Source organism: Teleopsis dalmanni, chromosome 2 (genome assembly GCF_002237135.1).
Source record: "Teleopsis dalmanni isolate 2A chromosome 2, ASM223713v2, whole genome shotgun sequence".
Classification (NCBI taxonomy): domain Eukaryota; kingdom Metazoa; phylum Arthropoda; class Insecta; order Diptera; family Diopsidae; genus Teleopsis; species Teleopsis dalmanni.
The window spans coordinates 156,047,851-156,058,371 of record NC_051847.1 but is presented as its reverse complement, the minus strand read 5'-3'; the positions used below and the strand labels follow the sequence as shown (position 1 = coordinate 156,058,371).

At 28.1% G+C, this 10,521-nt stretch overlaps 1 protein-coding gene across 1 annotated transcript in view; it reads left to right on the top strand.

Moving 5' to 3' along the window:
- The window catches only part of LOC119676000 (zwei Ig domain protein zig-8), a 336,138-nt gene that overhangs the window by 295,483 nt on the left and 30,134 nt on the right, over window positions 1-10,521 (top strand). The window lies entirely within an intron of this gene.

Genomic DNA, 10,521 nt, shown 5'->3' with positions numbered 1-10,521 from the left:
TATATACACATATAAGTATGTGTAAATATGTATAAATATATGTTAGTTTATATAAGCCTATTATATGTGCAAATAAAATTTACGGTCACGTGCTCATCTATATGTAAATAACCTGTATATTATTTGCATATGTGTGCCTATTAAAACTATGCAAGTGTGCATAGAAATAAGCTTTGTTTTTTAAATTTTTATTTGATTCACACACACACACACACACACACACCTACTCACTATTACTCGTTCGTATATATTTTATTTAAATAAACGAATACAATGCGTATATTTTTTACAGGTGAATCATCTGCCTCCGCTGTCACTTCATCCGCTCCAGTAACAAAGGCGTATACAGCTTGCATTCTAGTTTTACTATGCAGTGTTATGATAATCGGGGGACATCGGACATGACAAGCTAAGATGTTAGTCAAACAAAGTCAGCAGGAAGGTTGGCAACAGCGACGGCAACAAAAGCCGAAACAGATTCAAAATGAAGAAAAGGCAGTACGAAAACACTATGGAGAGCGGCAAGCACAACAACAAAGCCAAGGAATAAAGGTGTATTGGGTTCGAATGCAGGGTTGCATTTTGTAAGTTTAAAGTTGTTTTTTTTTTATTTTTTATTTATTTTTTTTCCGTTTGAGTTTATATTTTTTGTTATTAAATTTAAAGTCAACATGTTAAATGCATAGCAAAAATTTTAATTTTAAAACATTAAAAATTAAAAAAAGGCAGCAGCCAAAGATATCTAGAAATGCTGCAGATATGCATAAAATATTCAAACGCATAAAATTTAGTTTTAAGCGCAAAAAAAAAATAATATATAAATGTAACATTTTTTAATATTAAAAATATCTATAAGATAAACTTGTATTTCCGGGCAGACAGAAAATTAAATTTAATATATGTGTTCTCAAAAAACAAGAAAAACTAAAAGAATATAAAATAATTAAATATAAAGAAAGAAATCTTACAAAATTAATATATTTCAAATTTATTTGAATAACAATTAAAAAAACATATTTAAATAAAAAACAAAAAAAATAAATTATTATTGTATAAATTTTATTAAGAATATTAGTTCGTTGTATTTTTAGTTAATAATTTAGATTAAGTAAGTAAAACACACTAACTAGAATTTAAGCATGAAATATATAAAAAAAATTACTAACGATTTTTTAACACCTACAGACGCTAAATTGGCATGAAATGTGTGTGAATTAATATTAATAATATTATTATTAATAAAAGTGTAAATAAAATACAAATTTATTATAATTATATTATTTGCATTTAAAAACAGTTCTAAAGCTATAACAGCTGTTCTCGTCTAAGAAACATATATTAAAATGCATTTAAATTTATATTTAAGCTGTATCATACTTACATAATTATATAATTATAATATGAATAAAATCAAAATTAAGAGACATATATTACCCAAAACCATTTCAAAGTATACAAACTTACCTATAACACAAACATGTATAGATATATCCTTCTGAAAATATACGTTCAGTTCAAACTTTATAATTGAATATTTAATTTATTATTTTATATTGTTATTGAAACAATTTTATAAAATTATATTACTTATATATATAATTAAATTAAATTAAAAATAACAACTTTAAAGATTTTTTACCAATTCAAAGATATAGTATTTTAAAAAACAGTTCATATTATATTTTATTAAATGCGTATACCTTTTCTACTACTTCTCTGCATAAAATTATGAAGTTATTAATATTAATAATATTATTTCATTTAAGTACTTTGTATTGTAGATATGTCGAACACAGGTTTGTTTAAAGCAGAAACAGATCGTAGTTCCTTCAAGAAGAGGTATTTACAATAAAATACCTCATCACAGCCCAGAATTTCTCTCCAGTTAAAGCAAATGTCCATTTATTTTATATTTTAAAAGCTTTTCCAGGAGATATTAAATTTTTCTTTGATCCCTTTTATATTGCATTCATACAAATTTGACATTTTTTTCATTTACCGGGAACAGAAGTTTCCCATGTTATTTATAGACTAAAAAGTATATGGGCATTCCTTACTTGACTTGACTTTCCAAAAACGGTGTTAAAAATTATCTCAAATCTATTGAGGTCTAAGTTAACATATAGGAAACAATTATAAAAGTTCTTGAATTTTCATATTTTCATAATAATTCCTATGACAGCTCTGATTTTATAAATGCAAAATTTAAGTTTTATTTAGAACACCACTAACCCATTTCAAAACAATATTAAATTGATAATATTAATTGATAATATCAGTAAGGCCAAAAACCATGTTTAGATTAGGATGGGTTTGGAGATCGCGTGTTGTTGTGAATCTCAACAAATACTCACGAAGATAAATATTGACTATTGTGAAGCTATCAAAATTACCAGGAGAAGGCGAGCTATGCCAACTACTGTATCATATATAGTTTTTCGAATTATCCCTATTAAACGATTTAGATTCGTCAAGAATTCTTCTGATATATTGTCTTTTTTTTATAAAAACCTTTCAAGTCAGATCTTAGTTTTTAACCCAATATATCCCAAAACAAAATGTAGTTGGAAGGTTAAAGCTGCATAATTGACTTTTAATAATAACTTCCCATTTCCCATTTAACTTTCATTTATGACATTTTCATAATATTAAATTTTGTCATAACTTTAAATATAATACAAAGATGATCAGGTCAACCCTTGTGTCATGGATGATAAAATTTACTTTACAAAACATTTTTACCGTTTCCATAATTTGCATTTACTTAATTGTAAAGTACTTTCCTCCAGAGATAAATGATTTGACTTCATAATTAGGAATTTTGCTTAATAAAAATAAGTAAAATATATAAAAAAGTCCACAGATGAACCATGCATTAATAAATCATCCTTCTCTCTAGTATCTGTCATGGAACATTTCTACCGTTCGCATTTATCTACATTTCCAAAATTCGCATTCATCTCCGTACACACTTAATTATAAACTGCTTTTCTCCACAGATAATCGGTTTTAGTTTATAATTAATAATTTTGTCTAATAAAATTAAGTAAAACATGTAAAAAAACAATAGATCCCAGATAAACCATGAATTTATAAATCCATATAAAATAAATTAAAATTCTTTAAATTTCAAATAACGAAATCTCGTAATTTCCGAACCATTATCTGATAACCATTAACGTTACCTATTGACATCGAAAACCGAACACACTTCATCATCCCTTTTCCTAGTTTAATTTTAACTCGGTAGGTACTTCGGTAGGGATTGTGTAAAAATTATAAAGCGGAAAGTAAATTTAATTAATTAAATGTAACCACTAAGTGTTTGCGTATGTGTGTTATTGTATCTGGTATGATTGTTTACCGCAAACATACGAGAGCAAATAAGAAAAACAAATCCATGCACAAGTGCGCATACTTCGAACGGAAGTGCTGCAGCTGCCTTACAACGTTCACGTTCACACTGTTGCAATGAGGTCAGGTCACAAATGCATTTATGCGCTCGAACAGGCGAACAAAATTTGCACGTTGCCTGCCTGCATGGGACTACGAAATTTATCTGAAATTCTAAGAATTTCGGTGTTGTGATGTAAGCGGTCGTGGGTTGTTGGGTAGGAGTGTGGGAGTGTGGGAGTGTAGTTTCGAGTGCGACTATCATTGCTTCTGACATTAGTGACAACAAATTTGTGTGCAATTTTTCATCGCAGCCAGATTGTGGTTTACATGTCCTGACACTGCACCCCGCATTTTAAATAATTTTGTTAATTTGCGCAATTTTCTATCAAAGAAGCATGAAAATATATTTTCAGAGTTTTTCACGAAAAACGTATACTTTAAATTTAAATTTGTTTAGTTTTTATTTTTCAGTGAAATTTACATATTAAAAAAAGTTTTAAGTTTATAGCTTAAACTAACTACTCCAAAATTATCGAAAGTTTTCAATGTATGCTAATAATGTATGTAAAAATAACAAAAAAAAAACTTTTTTCCAACTAAATTATCATAAAATCGTATGAAATAGTTTTTAAGTGAAAAATTTATATAAACTGGATTTTAACTAAAATACTGCAATCAATAATTATAAATAGTTTCACCTTCGCAGAACGTGAAAGATAAATAAATTTTAGGTAAGAGTAAAAAATTATAATTAAATGTTAATAAAAAAACATACAGTATAAAAGTATTTTATTGATGAACCGTTCCCATATTGCATTTCATTATTAATTACAATAAGAAATAAGTAATCTAATATATTAACATTTTAATATATATTAAAATGATATAAAAGAATTTTAGCGAATATAAAATTTATCTGAAAGATGAACATAAATAAGTAGTTAAAGGAAAAATTTATAATTGTAATATACTAATATTTGAATAGAGTTCTATAAGTAAAATAGCATAAGGATAAGCCATTGGGTCAACCAAAAACACGAAATCAAAATATTATTTATTGTATATATATATAAAAATATAATAATACTTAATTAATTAAAACTTAATTAATTAACTCATTACATACATAAAGGTATAAGTCAAACAAAAAACGATGTATTATTTACTACAAAAATAACATATGTAAAATTTAAATAAAAATTTACTGCATTAAATAAATAAATAAAGAGTGAATGTAATACTTAATAAATACAAGAGATAATTAATTTTTTATTTAGTTCACAGTTTAATTTAGTCCACATTTTCAATACCTCACCTAAGGAAATACAGAAGTACATATTAAGTTAATAATTTTTTTTTATTTATCGCGAAAAGAAATTAAATGCATTAAAAATTCATAAAATGTGTAGCAAAAACTACTACTATAGAAGGAAATAGACTTCTAATAACATCCAATATTCTAATGATTCATTTATTTAGAGGTTTTTCCAAGTATTACCGAACAACTTCCTAATCAATGAAATTATAACATTTTGAAATAATTTCAAATATTATACAACATTTTTATAATTCACATAACAAGATTACATGTTTAAATCATAATGTCAAAAAATTGACGGGACTTCCAACTGAGCTGAGTTGTATGAATATTTATACTAGCAAGACCTATTAACTAAATACCAGTCCTTCAAATATGCTGCAAATGATTTTCTTTGAACATTTTCAACATCCTTGTTTTGGCTGGATCAAAGCCGGGCAGTCATAAAAAATGTGATTGATGTATTTGTCTGCAGGCAGAGCCGATATTTCGATTTCGGAGTCAAGACCATCTAGTTGAGATGGTAACGTACACTATTTTCATCCATCAAATAGTGTACTTGCAGAGTTGACCCTCTTTGATTGTTACATTCTTTGATGTTTACATTCAGAATGGATGCTCTTTCACAATTTTAATAAATCTGACTCCAGCGTAAAATTTAGCTTATATGATAGTTCGCCATATGTAAGAATATGTGTTGGGGACAAAAATTCATACCATAAGCTTAATTTAATTTAAGTACCTAGTGCTACAGATTAGGTATCTGATTGAAAAATACTATCGGTTCAATAAAATATGTAAAACATTATCAAATGATTTTAAATGGTTGTCACGAAAAATTCAGAGAGATTAGTGAGGTTGCGAATGTTTATTTGATTGAACTTTGGATATATTTCCAAAAGAATTTGTCAAGGATATACGAACTACACGATAAGTGACAGGTTCGCTAATCTTAAAATAAACATCTTAAATTTTTTGAAATCTTGGTTGAATAGATTTAGAACATGAAGAAAATGAAGATCGGATCCGATACCATACTACGATCTTCAAAGAACACCAAAATGAATTGAAAAAGATGAAAAAGATGTACATGTTCCTAAGAATATAAAACCATAACTGTCTGCTTATAAAATTGTATATTATATTAAGACATTATTATTAAATGGTAAAAGAGAATTTTAGATAGACTATTACGAAATAAGTAGACTATCTTTTATGGGTGACCATAAAGACATGCGTCATTAGTGGAGAAAATATTTGAAGTCTGAAAATCAACGTTCAGTAGTCGCTTTCGATGGAATATAGTTCGACTGTGGCATAAATCGTTTTACTATAAGTAAAATAATATCCTGAAAACACTATATAATTTCGAAATGTCAAAGTGTAATGAATTTCTACATTTGATTATTGAAAGGTAATAAGTTTCTAAAAAATATATATATGATTTTTCCAATAGATCATCGTTTTTTCCAATCACATCCTTGGAACTTATTAGCCGCAATAGTATTACTTTACCTCACCCGTAGGTGGTATTACATACTTTATTGGTGTATTGACCACACCTCTATATTTTCCTCTCTATATTTTTATCATATGTTCATAGGTATATCATCGTAAAGGTATAACAACAATGATATATCTTAGTGGTTTGTTTTTTTTTTTTGAGAAACTTTTATTTACTGTGCTTCTTATAACTAATATAAAAATATCATCGTGTAATTACTTGAGGTATTTATGTACATCCCTTTAAAAATTAGTGATTGTTTGGATAATAATTGTTGTAACTAATTTTACGTTATTAAAGCAAACTTAAATAGATTAAAATGTATCTTTTTATTTTACAGAATTTTCGATTTGATTTTTCTCTAAACCTCTAGCATTTGCCAATTCACCTCATGTGGCTGCAATTATTTTCATATCGATTTGATTGTGGAAATCTTATTTGCTCTTCACCCATGTGAATATATATATATATACATACGATTTATACAATTTGGTTATTCGAGGCTAAATTTGTCAATGTAATTAAATTTAATTACGTACAAGCAAACAGCCGCCGATGACAAAATATTTGGCTTCAATTAAAATACAAAAAAATCGTTTAAAATGCGGGCTTTTATTTAAAACAATGTACGTAAGTATTTTTTATATACATAAACGTTTATACAATACATTCAATTTCAATTATGCGCAATTTTGGGCATGTTCAACCGTAGGCCACATTGTCATTGTGTCCTTATTAAGGATTGATTTATTTAAAAATCTGCACATAAAAGAACAAAAAGTTTTTTTTTCGAAAAAGAAAAATGGCTGAAGTACGAAATTCAACCATCGATCTGCCCGAAGGACAATACTATAATAAATACACTGTCGTGTATATTTGTGTATAATCCTGTGTATCGAAGTACTTGTGATATCCATTAACAATTTTAGCGTAAAATGTTATTGGATTACTCTGAAATAAAATGTTCAGAAATACTCACAAGTAAAATTAACGAAATAAAAAAAAAAGTATTTTTGTTGAAAATACCAAATTAAAATGTAAACGCATAATAGCGAAGGACAAAAAATATTGTTAATGCAGGAAGTTGGCCAATTTGTCCTCCACTAAAAGTAGTAAAAAAATTATGCTACGAAAAAATTTAAAATTCTTATTTTTATATTAAAGTGAAAATTTTTTTTTTAAGGCAATTTTAAAATTTTAAAGTCCATTCACTTTGATAAACTGAAAACTAAAAAACAAAATTCATATAATCAATAGTTTATAATTGCAGCACACAACCATATGTATTCATATAAAGTGAAATATTTTATTTTAGTAAGTATTATTTTTATCATTTTTACATATATTGGTATGTAAATATATGTGCATGTGTCCAAATAAATAATTTTCTTAGTGGATTGATTCTTTTAGTTAATCAAAATGCATTGAAAATATAATTTTCTCCATAGAAGTGCGATTTACCAGCACTATTTAAAGCAGTAAAATCTTTATATCGGTTTTGAGCACTATTTTGTACAGCTAAGACTCGAAAAAATCGGCAATAACTTTTCGAATTTTAATATTTAAGAAGAACTGGTTTGTTGAACAAAAACCACAGACTTAACATATCATCACTGGAAATAATTCATAGAGCTGAAATCACATAAGCGTGAACATCAATTTATCAGACCAGTGCTTTCCAAAGCATAGTCCACGGGAAACAAGCGGCCCGCTGCTTATGTTTGTGCGGCCTGCAGCTAATGTTAGTTCGGCCCGTGACATGTTTTTAATCTACCATAATTATATGAATGTTTTTTGGTGTCTGGTAAAACATTATTTTATTTTTAATACCAAATAAATTAATTTAAATTAATAAATTAATAAATTTAATTAAATAAATTAATAATTAAATATAACATTATAACCGTATTTTTATTTTTCTTTAAAACAACATTGAACGTACAATGAATGTATTTGAGTCAGAGGTCCTCCAATCTGTACAGTTATTGCAGTCTGGACAATTCTGTATTCGATCATTATATTATACATGATATTATGTGGTCATGGAATGATTTCCGCAATAATCTGATTATATCCGACTTTTGCTTGAAATTATGTGCTTATGTATAGTTTTTGAGGTTATAATCTGATTGCATTCTGCGTTGTGTAATAACTCAAGCCGTCTTATCCTGCGTTGTGTATTAATTCAAGCCATCTTACTCTAGCCCAAGCTATGCACATTAACGACATTTGTTTGAGGAACACATATGTCATTAATAATAGTCCTGTTAAGTTTTTTAGCCACTATCGAATGCGAGTTGCTTTTCTGCTTTTCATTAACTCAACTACACTTCGATATTATATTAGTTTGTTCTTTTTCTTTTCTCTACCGCGTTGTCACACTTTCAAATCACATTTCTACAGATGATTGCTACCACAGTGGGTAAGCGCTCTTCATTAACCGCAGTGTTGTGGACGGCGGCATCTTTGAAAAAATTTTAACCAAAGACTATGCCAGCTTAGAAGGCACACTAAAGCCGTTTTATGTTGTAATGGAATGCCGAAACGTACTAAATATAAATCAATTGCAAATGGTTGTCCTAGACATAGTGTCTTTAACTTGAAAATCAAACTTTTGAAGAAAGCAATTATTGTAGCTAAATATATATATGTAATTTAAAAACAATATAACTATAACTGTATAAGAACTTGACGAAATAGACCTCTCGTCTACTTTCTCTCTCCCCTGATTACTGGAATGAAGTTCCCACATTGCTGTGGGAATCTTCTCCATTCATTCCTAAGAGGTGGTTTTAGTGTGCTCAAATCTCACACCTTTCGCCTTGAATTTAAAAACTGTATACTACAGCAGGTAAAGACCCATGAAGGGTTGTCTAGCCAATGATGATGATTATATTATTCACAAGGATTAGAAATCTACCAAATGGCGCTTAATAAGTTCTTTAAAAGGACATTGAACTTTATTCTTCAAATATCTCTCTTTATCTTTCTATTTTTCTTTTATGCATACTATAAATTTTCTTAAGGAGTTGCTTTAATCCATTTACAAATATGCAAGAATATGTTATCCTTATGGTTTATGTGTTTATTGCATAAGTACTCAGGCATGTACATATTTATGCATGTAACTTCAAGTACGAGTAGTAGACGAAGAAACTTAAAACACAAAATAGGCACAGTTTTTTAGCACCGAATTTCTTAATCCCGACAATTAACCACACTCCAGTCGTATTTAATAATTTTCCAACGAAATAGCTACAACTACAACAACATAACAATTTTAAGTTCGAAAAGTAGGTCCTTACCTCAGGTGATTACGTTGCACTCGGAAGTGATGCGGTTTTCTGTTTGTATAGAACGTTTTTATGCTCATACATGCTGGCTTTCTTTTGAAGCGTGAGTGTTCTTTACATTTCCTTTTTGCTGGTAAATTATTCCCATACTCGTCCTCCTTTCATTTCACTTCTATTTAGAAAATTATATCCTGCGGTGACATTTGCTTTTTTAACGAGTCGACTGCTACGCCATTTAATACGCTTCATCAACTCAAATGAATGTGTTTACTTTGCTCCACCGTGCTCCGCCGTGCCGTGCCGAGCCGTTCCGTTCCGTGGCAGTGGCAAAGTTAAGTTAAGCTTTTTTCTTAACAGCGACAGCCATTAAGGATATTTACAGTTTAAATTAAAGGTTATTTGCATGTTGCAATGTAGAGGATGAAAAGAGTTAAACATTTAACAAAAAAAATATTATTTCATAAAGAAAAATAAGAAACTTACTGACGTCAAAATAAAAAGGAAATTATGCTTATTATCATTTAAGAAAAATGAAGTGAGATCATTGTTTGTATTTTTAAATTTTGTATTTAATGTATTTTTAAAAAACTTTTTCTTTAACGCTTTATCAAAAAAAAAAAAACGTGACAAAAATTATTACTTTAATGTCAGATATCTGGAGAATCAAGTCAATTCAATAGCCAATTCCTACTAATAAAATTTTGTTCCTTTAAAACGAAACATTATTGGTCAATAGTTTTGATTTCTTACTACCATGAATCATGTCTGAAATGAATGAAGGTGTGATTTTTCTTTTTCTGCTATTGATACTGATTATATGCTTTGAATTGCTAAGGTCTATAATAAGGTTTTCAAAAAATTTTGGTAAAGTTTTTCATGATATGTAGACAGTCTTATGACAAATGATCACGACGAATGATTATCTACTTATTGGTCATGACAGTAAAAGTATGTTATGCAGACAGTCAAATCACAATTATTAATTGTATTGGGTTACCATAATTGTAATT